The sequence below is a fragment of the Mustelus asterias genome, chromosome 13 (assembly GCF_964213995.1).
Source record: "Mustelus asterias chromosome 13, sMusAst1.hap1.1, whole genome shotgun sequence".
In the NCBI taxonomy this organism is placed as follows: domain Eukaryota; kingdom Metazoa; phylum Chordata; class Chondrichthyes; order Carcharhiniformes; family Triakidae; genus Mustelus; species Mustelus asterias.
This window is the reverse complement of record NC_135813.1, coordinates 94,169,022-94,183,193: the sequence shown is the minus strand read 5'-3', so window position 1 is coordinate 94,183,193 and position 14,172 is coordinate 94,169,022. Positions and strand designations below refer to the sequence as shown.

Genomic DNA, 14,172 nt, shown 5'->3' with positions numbered 1-14,172 from the left:
TACCACAGAAAATAGTTGAGGCCAAAATGTGAGATTTCAAGAAAAAATTAGATATAGGTCTTGGGGCTGTAGCAATCAAGGGAAATGGGGGAGGGGGAAGAAATCAGGATATTGAATATGATTAGTCATGATCAAAATGAATGGTGGAGCAGGCTTGAAGGTCTGAATGGCCTACTCCTGCTTCTATTTCTATTTCTTAAATTATTCATTCGTGGGACATGGGCGTCGCTGGCTGGCCAGCATTTATTGTCCATCCCTAGTTGCCCAAGGACAGTTGAGAGCCAACCACATTGCTGTGGGTCTGAAGTCACATGTCAGCCAGATCAGGTAAGGATGGCAGATTTCCCTCCCCAAAGGACGTTAGTGAACCAGATTAGTTTTTCTGACAATCGACAATGGTTTCATGGTCATCAGTAGATTCTTAATTCCAGATATTTTTATTGAATTCAAATCTGCCGTGGCGGGATTTGAACCCGAGCTCCCAGAACATTAACTGAGTTTCTGAATTAATAGTCTAGCGATAATACCACTAAGCCATCGCCTTCTGATTATCTGTATTATTTTATAAATCATACTTTACAGATAATGTCCCAGGCAGTACCATCACCATGCTTGCGTACGTCCTGTCCCACCTGCAGAAAAGACCCAGCAGAGATGGGGGCACAGTGGTATACAAATCAGGAGGGAGTTACCCTGAGAGTCCTGAACATCGACTCTAGAGCTCAGGAATTCTCAGTACCAGGTCAAACATGGGCAAGGAAACCTCCTGCCAATTAAAACATACTGTCCCCTCAGCTGTTGAATCAGTATTCCATGGTGAACGTCACTTGCACAAAGCACTGAGGGTGGCAAGGGCCCAGAATATGTTTTGGGTGGGAGACTTCAATGTCCATCACCAAGAGTGGCTCAGTAGTACTACCACAGATCGAGCTGGCAGGGCCCTAAAGGACATGCTGCTGGATGGCGACTGCAGCAGGTGGTGAGGAAACCAACAAGAGGGAAAACCTTGACCACATCCACACCAACCTGCCTGCCACACATGCATTTGTCCATGACAGTATTGGTAGGAGTAACCACCGCACAATCTTTGTGGCAATGAAGACCCATCTTCACATTGGGGATGCCTTCTATCTGTGCGCGCTACAACCATGCTAAATGGGATAGACTTTGAACAGATCTAGCAACTCAGGGTTGGGCATCCGTGAGGCGCTGTGAGCCAGCAGCAGCAGAATTATACACTACCATAATCCATAACCTCACTATGGCATAACCCACTCTACCATTACCACCAAGGCAGGGACCAACACTGATTCAATGAAGATTGTTAGAGGGCATGCCAGTTGCATACCTAAAAATGAGATGTCAACCTGGTGAAATTATAACACAGACTACTTGCATGCCAAACAGCTTCGCAACAATAGGCAGTGCCAAGTGATTCCACAACCAACAAGCTCTACAGTCCTGCCACACCAGTCTGAATGGTGGTGATAATTAAACAACTAACTGGAGGAGGAGGCTCAACAAATGACCCCATCTGCAATAACAGAGGAGCCCAGAACATCAGTGCAAAAGATAAGGCTGAAGCATTTGTAAAAATTTTCAGCCAGAAGTGCTGAGTGGAAGATCCATCTCAGCCTCTTCCAGAGGTCTCTAGCATCACAGATGCCAATCTTCAGTCAATTCAATTCATTCCACATGATATCAAGAAACAGTTGAAGGCATGGATACTGCAAAGCCCTGATAATATTCCAGCAATAGTCCTGAACACTTGTGCTCCAGAACTTGCCGCACCCCTAACCAAACTGTCCCAGTACAGCAACAACATTGGCATCTATCCATGTGGAAAATCCAACCTGGCAAATTACTGCCCTATCAGTATACTCTCAATCATCATAAATTGATGGGAACAGCGCTACCAAGTGCCACTTGCTCAGCAATACCCTGTTCACTAATGCTTAGTTTGGGTTGTGCCAGGGTCACTCAACTCCAGGCCTCAGTACAGCCTTGGTTCAAACATGGACAAAAGAGCTGAAGTCCAGAGGTGAAGCGAGTGTGACTGCCCTTGATGTCAAGGCAGCATTTGACTATAGTATCAAGGAGCTCTAGGAAAACTGGAGTCAATGGGAATCAGGGGAACCTTCTACTGGTTGGAGTCACACCTGACACAAAGGAAGATGGTTGTGGTGAATTGAGGTCATCCCAGCTCCAGGAAATAAGTTTTTTAAAGTTTATTTATTAGTCACAAGTAGGCTTACATTCACACTACAATGAAGTTACTGTGAAAATCCCAGAGTCACCACATTCCGGCACCTGTTCGGGTACACGAAGAGAGAACTTAACATGGCCAATGCACCTAACCAGCACATCTTTGGACTGTGGGAGGAAACTGGAGCACCTGGAGGAAGTCCACGCAGACACGGGGAGAACATGCAAACTCCACACAGACAGTGACCCAAACCGGGAATCGAACCCAGGTTCCTGGCATTGAGGCAGCAGTGCTAACCACTGTGCCACCGCCTTAGGGTAGTGTCTTAGGTCCAACCATCTTCAACTGCTTCATCAATGACTTTCCATCCATCATAAGGTCAGAAGTGGGGATGTTCGCTGATGATTGCTACAGTATTTAGCACCATTCATGTCTCCTCAGATACTGAAAGTGTCCATGTCCAAATGCAGCAAGATATGAACAATATCCAGGTTTGGGCTGACAAGTGGCGTGTAATATTCGTGCCACAAAAGTGTCAGGCAATGATCATCTCCAAGAAGAGAGGATCTAACCATCAACCCTTGGCATTCAATGGGATCACCATAGCTGGAACCCCCACTATCAACTTCCTGGGAGCCACCACTGACCAGAAACGCTACATCAGGTCAAAGGCTAGAAATCCTCGGGCCTTGTAGATGGTGGACAGGCTTTGACTCCCCAAAACCTGTCACCATCAACAAGTCAAAGAGAGTGATGGAATACTCTCCCCTTGTTGGATGGATGCAGGTCCAACAACACTCAAGATGCTCAACGCCATCCAAGACAAAGCAGCCTGTTTGATTGCCACCTCTTCCACAAATATTCCATCCCTCCACCACTGACAAACAGTTGTAGCAGTTTGTGCCATCTACAAGTTGCACTGCCGGAAGTCCCCAATGTTCCTTCGGCAGTACCTTCTAATCCATGACCACTACCATCTAGCAGGACAAGGGCAACACCACCTGGAGATTCCCCTCCAAGTCACACACCATCCTGACTTGGAAATATTGTTGTTCCTTTTCTGTTGCCGAGTCAAAATCCTGCAATTCCTTCCGTAACAGCACCATGCTTGTACCTACACCTCAGGGGCTGCAGCAGTTCAAGAAGGCAGCTCACCACCACTTTCTCAAGGGCAACCAGGGATGGGCGATAAATGCTGGTCCAGCCAATTATGCCCAGATGTCATAACTGAACAAAAATTTATTTTCTCTTTTCCATCACACAGATTGCTTCCTTGCAGGGACATGCATTTCCATTTTGAGAAGATTGCACATAATTAATTCCAAGGTTTTGCCTGCAGTACTCTGGGAGTCGATCACTCGTGTGAAGTAATTCTTGGATCTACCATTTCTCCAGGTCCAGTGTCTTGCTTTTAATGTCATCCCGGTTTTCAAATCCCTCCATGGTTTCACCCATGCCAATCTCTGCAACCTTCCAGCTCTCGAGATCTCCAACTCTTGGCGCCAACCCCAACTCTAATCAATAGGAGAATTCCCTTCATAAATTCTTCTCCCCAAACCCATCTACTTGATCAAGTCCTGATTAATCAACTTAATATCTCACATATGATGGGTGGCACGGTAGCACAGTGGTTAGCACTGCTGCTTCACAGCTCCAGGGACCTGGGTTCGATTCCCGGCTTGGGTCACTGTCTGTGTGGAGTTTGCACATTCTCCTCGTGTCTGCGTGGGTTTCCTCCGGGTGCTCCGGTTTCCTCCCACAGTCCAAAGATGTGCGGGTTAGGTTGATTGGCCATGCTAAAAATTGCCCCTTAGTGTCCTGGGATGCGTAGATTAGAGGGATTAGCGGGTAAAATATGTAGGGATATGGGGGTAGGGCCTGGGTGGGATTGTGGTCGGTGCAGACTCGATGGGCCGAATGGCCTCTTTCTGTGCTGTAGGGTTTCTATGATTTCTATGACATGGCTTGGTGGCACATATTGTTTGACAATGCTCCTGTGAAGCACCATAGGTCGTTCTGTTATGTTAAAGGTGCTTTAAAATGCAGGTTGTTGTTATAGTAGAAAAAGGATACAATGCTTCAAATGATTTAATTATACCCAAAACAAAACACTGAAGTAATCTAGATGTGCTCCACCTGCAGCAAGAACTGTATCATATTGGTATGCATTTTCTCATGTCTGGTGCATAATCTCAAATAATTTTCCCCTGGAAATTTCCAGTTAAACTTAGTTAACTTTTCCTCACATTAGTACTCATCTCTCTTATTGTTGTTCCTCTTATATTCCTTCTTCTCATTCCTGTTTTGCATTTCTCTTTCTTGTGATTTTCTTTACCTTATTGCGGCATACCTTCCCCCTTCTGCCTCATGTTCCTTTTTCCTCATCCCCTTCAATCTTGTCTTCAAGCCCACAATTTCTGCCTATAAATATAAAATACCATCTTTTCTCTACTACTCTTGATTCCTTTTCTCTATCCCCTCTCTGTCTAGTTCCCCCTTATTCTCGTGCAATATCTTCTCCTACAGTTCAGATTCATAGTCCCTTGTTTACACTTCATACACAAATACATGCTACTGATGGTTGTTATTTTCTTCAAAAACATCGAGCTCTTTTTTCAGTACAGGGACACAGTTTTCCATAATTGTCCTCATGGTAGTGGCAATGCAGCTCAGTTTGCTCTGCAACCCATTGCAGAGCAAATGAAAATTACTTATTTTTTTGCAATGAAACCTATATTTAACTAGGTTATAAATAAAGCAACTATTTCATTTATAACTAATCTAAATCGTACAATTGAATACGTGAGCAAGTTAAACTCTATTTTTCAACCCTTGTGACTAACTCTGCAATACAAATAAATCTTAACTTGAATTTATATAGCATCTTCAACATAAAGCATCGCAAGGTACTCCACAGAGACATTGTAAAACAAACTGCGTCACAGGAGACATTAGAGCAGATAACCAAAAGCTTGTTCATAGAGCATGGTTTTAAGGAGTCTTAAAGGAGGAAAAGGATGCAGAGGGTTTTAGGAAGGCAATTCCAGAGGTTAGGGCCAAGGAAGCTGATCGCATAGCCATCATAGGAACATATAATTAAGTTATTAAAATTGGGGATGCTCAAAGTCCAGAATTAGAGGAGCATAGATATCTCAGAGTAGAAGGTAGAGATATGGAAGGAGGATGCAAGCCCGTGGAAGGATTTGAAAACGAGGATGAGAATTTTAAAATCGAGATACTGTTTAAGCAGGAGCCGATGTGGTGCAACGAGCACAAGGATGATGAGTAAATAATATTTGGTGAGGATACAGGTAGCAGTTTTAGATTACCTCAAATTTACAGAGAGTAGAATGTGGGTAGCTGGCAAGGAGTTAGAATTTCCTGGAAGTAAAAAAGACATGGTTGAGGGTTTCAGCAGGTGGAATAAGGCAATGGCAGGGAAGGGCAATGTTAAGAAGGTGGAAATAACCAGTCTTAGTGATGACACCGATATGTGGTTCAAAGCTTACTTCGCGGTCATATATGACACCAGAGGTTGTGAATAACCTGATTCAACCTCAGTTGTCAGGAACAGCGATGGTAAAGGAGCAGAGTTTGTGGCAAGGATCTAAGACAACTTCCCAATATTCCAAGAGTATGTTCTGCATTCATGGAACTAATAAACACTACGTAATAGAGAAGGTTTTATAATTCACTCAACATAGTGGATTCACCAACATTTTATATAACAATACAAGGTGTTCAAATAAACTTGGAAACACAAAATGCCTGTAAGCCAAACCCAGGGTTTCTTCACAATGCACTAATGTCTAGACAACATGTTTCAAGCTCTGGTGGTATTTCAGGAAGCTGTATAGGATCCTACAACATTGATCTGCTTAAACTTAATTTTCAGCATCTGCGCAGTGGAATGCGCCCAAGAAATGCACATAAACTGCATAAAACACTATTATAGGTCTCAATTTCATCAATTTTTAAAACAAATGTTATAATAAACTAAAACTTTGGGATACAACTTTAAGCAAAAGAGCAGAATATTTTAAAAAAAGTTTCACCAACTTCTTACATCCAGAGCACAACTAACAAACATGTCATTTTACAACTAAGAACCATGTTATGGGATCTTTCTGGTGAATTGCGCAAGATCGCCAAAACAACTATTAAGTAAATAGATCCAATTTCATTCATGTAATTAACTAACTTATAAATAATTAAATGCTTTGCCATAATAGAAAAATATTTGGGGAAATGTTATTTTCTTAGGCAATGGGGCACATCAAAATTTCTCTCACTGAATCAGTGGAACTGCAAGTGCAAATTCAAAAGGAAACCTGCGTACGGATATTTTTCTTCATCACTGTCATGGGTTAGCTGGCATGTACACAGCAAGATGTTTTGAACAGCAACATTCCATTCTTAATACAGTTATTTTAAAATTTAGGAATTTTCTTCAATTCATTGTGGAAAAGTAAAATTGATGAACAACCTCTGTATGACACTGGATCTACTCTATTTATTGGTATTAATGCACAAAACTAATTTGAAAAAGAACACTTCAATCAGGTGCCAATGAACTTTGTGTTTTGTGCTGTTAATTCATCATCTGAAATTGTTCAATCACCAGACTAGAAAATCACCACGTCACTCTAATGTTACACAGCTGAAACTGCTTTCTTCAGCCATAGGACATATTTGGAAGGGCAAAAATCATCTAATTATATGGCTGCATTTTTCGAAGAAATATAACATGAAAATTTCATAACCTCTACCATTAGATTTTACCAAAATTCAAACAAAATCAACACAGCTTAATAATTTTTAAAAGTCAGCACAACTGGTACACTGTTCAGATGTCATTAGGTTTGCTAGAGAAGTGGGATTCTGTTTTCAAGCCTAAAATCAAGAATACTGCTGAGAGAAATGCAAGCAATATTACCATGGTTGAAAATGCTCACTGAAAAATACCTGACTTCTTTTGCCTGATATCAAGATGACTTGATCTTTCCTATTGTTGCTTGAGACAATGTATTTTTAAACGTCGGCCCTTATGTAATAATCTGCATTATCTTTATCTGAGCTTTGACAAAGGGTCATCTGGACTCGGAACGTCAGCTCTTTTCTCTCCTTACAGATGCTGTCAGACCTGCTGAGATTTTCCAGCATTTTCTCTTTTGGTTACAGATTCCAGCATCTGCAGTAATTTGCTTTTATGCATCATCTTCTTCTCGGTTTCCCAGACTGTGTACATCTTTCTGTTTCACATTCCCATCATTTAACTGGGTGTGGCTGAGATCAACAACAGTTCAGGACCCAGGAAGTCTTCTCCAGGAGGCCAAGCCAATGTGAAGGAATGAATTCAGAAAGTGGTAGTATCACCGCAATAGCACAGTCAGCACTGATTGCACACAATTCTAAATTCTAAACTGCTTAGAATTTTCTTCAATTCTAGTTATTGTTTAAGTTACATTTGGGGAAGCCCTTTTTCATACTTCTGGAGAATAAACTGCAAAGGCTATAGGGTCTGACAATATACTGCCAAGGCTATGGACCCTGAAAATATTTTAGCAATAGTACTGAAGACTTATGTTCCAGAAAGTGTCGCTCTCCCAGCCAAGTTGTTCCAGTACAGCTACAACATTGGTATCTAGCCACCCAATGTAGAAAATTGCCCAGGTTTGTCTTGTACAGAAAAGGGAGGACTAATCCAACCCGGTCAATTATTGCCCTATCACGTACTCACGATCATCGGTAAAGCAATGGGAGGGGTCATCAAAAGCACCATCAAGTGGCACTTGCTTAGCAGTAACTGCCAGGGTCACCAAGCTCCTGGCCTCATTACAACCTTGGTTCAAACAACAAAAGATGCACAAAAAGAAATCACAGAATCCTTACAGTGCAGGAGGCGGCCATTCAGCCCATCAGGTCTGCACTGACTCTATGACAGAGCATCTTACCCAGGCCCTATTCCCTTAGCCCCACATATTCACCCTGCTAATTTCCCTAACTTACAAATTCTGGGTCACTAAGGGGCAATTTAGCATGGCCAATTCACCTAACCTGCACATCTTTGGACTGTGGGAGGAAACCAGAGCACCCGGAAGAAATCCACACAGACACGCAGAGAATGTGCAAGCTTCACACAAAGATAAAATTAACCACGTTAAAATCAATGTTTAATAGTAATCAAAGCTATTGATATGCAGTGCCTATTGTCTGATCATGGAACTGAAAGTCTGAAAATATTAACACCCCTACAGTAATCCAATAAAATGCATGTGACTTAGTCACTGCAAATCAGTGACCAAAATATTATTGTATTTATGCACAAGATTTCTCCAATTCACTGAAAGGAACACCAGGGGTGTAGCTTAAGGATACAGTATTTAGAAATGCAAGGGTGCTAATAATCTTGATCCTCGTTTTATACATTTTAGTAAGAGCTACCAATCCAATTATTACTCAATATCAGCAATACCTGTAAAGTAGTTAATGTCATTCTGCAATCTGGACCTCTTTTTAGGGGAAGGTACACCCGATCTGTGATCTTGCCTGCTCGTCAAAGCTGTTCGACTTCCAGCGGCTAACCTACAACCTAAATTGTGCACGTCCTCAAGTGTGGGTAGAACGCGCGACCCCTGGCTTAGAAGACCACTGCTCTAACCACTGAGCTATCGAGCCAGCTTCTCTTTTTAGCAGGTTGAAAAGAGCAGACTGGAGAAGTGTTTGGGCTCGTATATCTATAAATTAATACAGATGTAGATGTTAAATTGCTAATAAACACATGAGGCAATGCTGATATGGAGCAAGTGCACTCTGCGAAATGGACTGCATTTACCAGTTGGTAAATTTCCTCTGCAAGCATGGCAGATACAGGTACATGGTGTGATGCCACCATGCACTTGGATGAAGATGATTTCTTGTGTACCTAATAAAGACGACAATGTTTGGCATCAGCTATTGTCACAGCAACAATGGTTCCCAAATATGTCAAGTACTGTGGATTTTTTTTCCTGACAATTAGAGCAGCACAGTGGTTAGCACTGCTGCCTCACAGCGCCAGGGACCCAGGCCAGGTTCAATTCCGGTCTTGGGGATCTGTGAGAAGTTTGCACATTCTCCTGTTTCTGTGTGGGTTTCCTCCAGGCGCTTTAGGCTTGGGTGTGCTCAAACAAGGAACACAAAATTAGCATGCACATGCAGCAAGCAAATGACACGTCGGCCTTAATGCAAGGGGTTTGGAGTACAAGAATAAAGTCGTCTTGCTAGAGTTGTCCAGAGTTTTTGAGAGACCACATCTGGAGTACTCTGCAGTTTTGATCTCCTCATTTAAGAAAGGGTATATTCCATTGGAGGCAGTACAGTGAAGATTCACTGAATTGGTTCCTGGGATGAGGGGGCTTTTCCTATAATGAAATGCTGAGTAAATTGGGCTCTTGTTCTCTGGAGTTCAGAAGTTTGAGAGGCAATCTCACCGAAATCTAGGGTGGATGCTAAGAGATTGCTTCCACTGGTCGGGAAATCTACAACACAGGATACAGCCTCAGAATAAGGAGTCGATCATTTAGGGCTGAGAGAAGGATAAATTTCTTCATTCAAAAAGGAATTCTCTACCCCAGAGGGCTGTGAATGTTCCATCGTTAAATACATTTAAGGCTGGGATAGACAAATGTTTGGTCTCAAGAAATTAAGGGGAATGGAGAGCAGATGGGAAAACAGAGTTGAAACCCAAGATCAACCACAATCATATTGTAGTGGGGAAAATCACAGAGATGGGTACCTGACACACAAAATGGTTGCCTGGCACACAAAATGGTTACCTGGGAAGAGACATTAAGCAGGCACTAGCTTTTAGCACAGTCAGCTACTTAAAATTAAAACATGCAGCGCAGACAGTTATTTAAAGTTAAACATGCAGGAATCAGATACTGCAGGAAGCCAGTCAGAGCTTGAGGCACTTTAAAGATAAGGACAGACCCAGGACAATAAGGTCTGATAATAAGATCAGCCATAGATGGGAACAGAAATACATAAATGCAGCAAAACCAATCAATCACTGTATGTATAGACCGAAACCAATCACTGATAGTCATTGATAGAGGAAATGTATCCATTCTATGAAACAATGCGATGTTAAATGCCCATGTCTGTACCTGTCTGATTGTAATGATGTGTTAACTACCGGTCACCATGATCTGTCTACTCAACTATAACGAAGTGTTAAATGGCTAATGTCCGGACTATCCGTTGTCTGAGAAGTATAAAAATGACCAACTGCTATTGTATTATTGAGAAGGTAGCTGCCAAGTACTGCGGAGTACTAGTGCTTTCGCCCTCAAAGCTTCGTGTCCGAAATAAAGCTGTGTTATTGAACCTCCAGTCTGACTCCGGTGGTAATTTTCCCACAACAATATTGAATGGCAGACAGGTTCAATGGACTGTGTGGTCTACACAAGGTCAGGAGATGATTGCGCAATGTTCAGTTCCATTCACAACTCCTCATAATGAAAGTCTGTGCCGCATACACCAAGACGCTCACACTGTTTGGGCTGATAAAGTGGCAAGTAACATTTACACCACACAAATGCTGAGCAATGACCGATTTCAACAAGACAGAATTTAACCACCTTCCATTGACATTCAACAGTATTCGCAATGTTCCCCACCACCAACATCCTGGGCATCACCCTGGACCAAAATCACAACTGCATATATAAATGCTGTGGTAACTAGAGCAGGTCAGAGGATGGTAAATGCACTGTGAACTACCCATTTCCTGACTCCCCAAAGTAGTCTACCATCAACAAGGTACAAGTTAGGAATGTGATGGAATACTCTCTACTTGCCTGGATAATTATAGCTCCAACACTCATGGCATAAGGTCCAAGTTTAACAACAGCTAGAATAAAGCAGCCTGCTGGATTAGCACCCATAGTACCAATGTATATTTACAGCTACTGTAGGTAAGCTCATGCGGCAAGCAATGTCCAGACCCAACAGTTGCATTGCTAAACCTTAGTTTCCTAACTCCAACAAAAAGGTCTGAAAGTTTCTGCCAACAGGACAAGGGGAGTCTGCTCTAGCAGTAGCAACGTAGAAAGTTGATGCATGAATGCCATTCCTGATGTTCCCACACGGCACAAGAATTGTAGGTCTCAGTTGCCTATTCATCTCTATTCCCTCTTTTAGAATCTAGTTAATACTTTGTTTGATCTGCTAATTTTAATCAATTTCTTTCAACCTGCTCTGTGCTAATACTCTCATGAATTCACTTACTGTTACACTACTTTGATTGAAATGTTTAATTTCCCTAGTCAAAGTTTAAACTAGAAAGTAAAAGCGAAATACTCACCAATCACTTGCAGCTACCGGATCCGGTATCCAGGAAGCTCGGGGCTGGACATATGCTGGATTTGGGGATATTATGGATTTTGGATCCCAAGCCTAGCATGTACTTACAATACCCAAAATAAAAAGTATGAAAAATAATAGAAAGGGTTTTGTTCAAATTGCTAGCCAAGGTACTACTTTCAGTTGTAGCTGGTTTTTGGGTCCTTCACAGATAATGGGAAACGAGATAAGGAGTTTGATATCTGTATCAGCTTTCTTGTGACATCACAATTTTTTTTTTGTTGATTTCCTCCCACATTACTCTGCCTCTCGCCAACTCCCTACTGCCACTTTCAACTAAGGTCTCTGGTACTGTTTGCTTTCAGACTTTTGCTCTCAAAGCTGTTTCAAAAGTTTCGTGGTTCAGTTTATTCCATGGATGGTGAGCTAAAGGTTTTCTACTTCATTTCTCAAATGCATTTTCTATCCATTACCCCCTTCTGCCAAACTAAAAGATCATCTGGTCACATACCTCTCTACTCTTATTTTCTGTCTGGGGTGGTGAAATTCTAATGGGTAGAATTCTTAGTCAGCATTTCATCTAAGATTCCAAAATGGTACAATTTTGGATGCTTGTAGCATTGTATATTGCAGTATACTCAAAACAACCAAAAGGCCACTTAAAATCCCCAGTTTTTCGTCACCCAAAGTAGAACCACTACTGTCTGTATCAGAGCTGAATTCAATCTGCCAAATCTTGGTTGGGTTTTGTCAGTGAGTGTCGACATTTAAAAAAGCAGCTTAATTTATGGTAAATTGGAGTAACTTGAGAGTCACTTCCTTTTTTTGTAATATAAAGATCTAAAATTCCTTCCCAGATTTTCAAGTGATTTTTCAGCCTAGGAGCTAAGAAGGCAAATTGTTCTGGGATCTCTGCTAATGCTCAATCTTGCTGCTAAAAGCTGAACAAAGCTGTAAAGTCACCAAGTATTTATCACTGTGTAGAGAACTCTGGTTTATGTTCCACAACTCTCAACATGATTACTATGTGCAATTCATGGAAATTGATCCCAAATGACCACCAATATGAGGTAATATGTCACCCTTTGGTCAGTCATTTGACAAGTATATTTTCAAACCTCCTTAAGAGATTACAATAACTTCCATTTATATCATTCACTTGGCATAGAAATACATCCAAACATGCTTACTATAGATATCTGAATAGTTTGAATAGAGCATTGAAGTCAAACAAGATGTACAAAGCAATACAGGGGATAACAAATTTGCCCATGAGTCTCCGTCAAGTTACATTAGCATACGCCTGATTGGCATTGGCATGAAATTACCAGAGGTGAATTTCATTTAAACTAGCACCGATTAATGTCAATTTCCAGCTAATTTCAAGTTCAACTTGACCGCCAAAAGTATAGCAAGTGTAACATTACATAAGCTTATCTTTCCTGGGAAAAAAGTGCAAAAATGTGAAGCAGCAGAAAGGTCCTCTGATTTTTTTAAATATACATCTGTATAGCGAAGTTACTCTCTGCCTTGCTAAAGGCAATAATAAACTATGCTATGTTGACACCATACCACACAAATGACCTTCCCCTTCTGCCTTCTCCTCACTTGGTAAATGTCTCAATCAGCTTTACTTAATGCATACTTAGCAACTGCAATCTACTCATGACCTGCAGGCTTTATGGAGAATGCTGTTAATAATTAAATGTTAATCTAAAAAGCAATTTTAGACATAGTATTGAAGATCTAGTTAGAGATTACATTAGCATGTTAGCAGCAAGGGTCGTGCATTCACTACCTGTTCCAGAATTAAAGTTTCTGCAAGAGTTGAATGCGACTGAACAACTGCTTTGAAAGGTGAAATCTTGTAAATACATGCGTATATGGAGTAGAGTACAATTACAAGCGAGTTCTTGTATATTGTCTGGTAAAATGCATTCACAAGATCAAACTAGCTGATCAAAAAAATCAAGACTTTGAGTAATCACGTAAGAAAGGTCCAAAATGCAATTAAGCCCACAGAAGCTACTTTAAATTCAGATACAAAATCATAGGATCTCTACAGTGCAGAAGGCGGCCATTTGGCCCATCAAGTCTACACCGACCACAATCTCATCCAGGCCCTATTCCCATAACCTTCATATTTACCCTGTTAATCCCCCTGACACTAGGGTCAATTTAGCATGGCCAATCAACCTAATCCGCACATCTTTGGGCTGTGGGAGGAAATCGGAGCACCAGGAGGAAACCCACGCAGACATGGGGAGAATGTGCAAACTCCACACAGACAGTGACCAGGGGTTGAAACTGAACCAGGTTCCTGGCGCTGTGCGGTAGCAGTGTTAACCACTGTGCAAAGGCAGGGGAAAGCCAAGCTTTAACACCAATTCTCAAATTTGCTATATGCATAAGACAGAATTGATATACAAAAGCAGATAAAAGTGGAAACACTTAGCAGGTCATACAGAATTTGTGGAGAGAAAAGAAGAAGTGGTAACATTTTGGGTGTGGATCTTTCACTAACAGGGAAGCAGAGACCTTTGTTCATCACAGCTACTCTCTAACGCAAGTGTATCCAGCATTTTCAGTTTGACTTTTACAGAAGAAAAATAGGTGAT

General features: G+C 41.6%; 1 protein-coding gene across 1 annotated transcript in view; it reads right to left on the bottom strand.

Moving 5' to 3' along the window:
- fam222aa (family with sequence similarity 222 member Aa) overlaps positions 1-14,172 on the bottom strand; it is a 205,463-nt gene that overhangs the window by 135,785 nt on the left and 55,506 nt on the right. The window lies entirely within an intron of this gene.